Consider the following 1,269-nt stretch of genomic DNA (forward strand, 5'->3'; position numbering starts at 1 on the left):
AAAAACAAACGAACACGTGCGATATACAGATATACAACCAATATTTAGAGTTTTAGGCTCTTAGGGAAAACCCTAACCACCCAATTGTGTTTAGCATAGTATGATACATTCCGCATACAGCTGATATAGTACATCAAATACAAACCCAAAACCCAATGAATATCAAATACAACCGACCAGATGCGATGAACAGATATACAACCGATATTGTATGGCGAATGGATGATCTTGCGACGATCCTCAGTGGCGCACACACCCCAAATACGGAACTACAGACACTCACTGGAATAGGCAAACTCAAAGGCACAGACGCATACATCATATACAACAAACCCTATACCCTATACTCTAAACTCCTAACTGCCAATGGCATGTACCTAACTATAGACACACTCACTTCAGTAGGTGAGTTCAAAGGCACAGACAAATTCATCATATACAATAAACCCTATACCATAAACTCTCAACTGCCAATGGCATGTACCGAACTATAGACACACTCACTCCAGTAGGTGAGTTCATAGGCACAGACACATTCATCATATACAACAAACCCTATACCATAAACTCTCAACTGCCAATGGCATGTACCGAACTATAGACACACTCACTCCAGTAGGTGAGTTCGTAGGCACAGACACAAATACAACTCAATGCTACACACAACTACGACACAACACAATGCTACAAACAACTACAAAACAACTCAATGCTACACACAACTACAGCACAACTCAATGCTACACACAAGTACAACACAACTCAATGCTACACACACTAACAACGCATCTCAATGCTACACACAACTACAACTACAACTCAACTCAATACTACACACAACTACAACACAACTCAATGCTACACACAACTACAACTACGACACAACTACAACACATCTCAATACTACACACAACTACAACACAACTCAATGCTACACACAACTACAACTACAACTCAACTTAATGCTACACACAACAACAACACAACTTAATGCTACACACAACTACAACACAACTGCAACACAACTCAATGCTACACACAACTACAACTCAACTCAATGCTACACACAACTACGACACAACTCAATGCTACACACAACTACAACACAACTTAATGCTACACACAACTGCAACACAACTCAATGCTACACACAACTACAACACAACTCAATACTACACACAACTACAACACAACTCAATGCTACACACAACTACTACTACAACTCAACTTAATGCTACACACAACAACAACACAACTTAATGCTACACA

Source organism: Sphaeroforma arctica, assembly GCF_001186125.1.
Source record: "Sphaeroforma arctica JP610 unplaced genomic scaffold supercont1.2592, whole genome shotgun sequence".
NCBI lineage: Eukaryota > Ichthyosporea > Ichthyophonida > Sphaeroforma > Sphaeroforma arctica.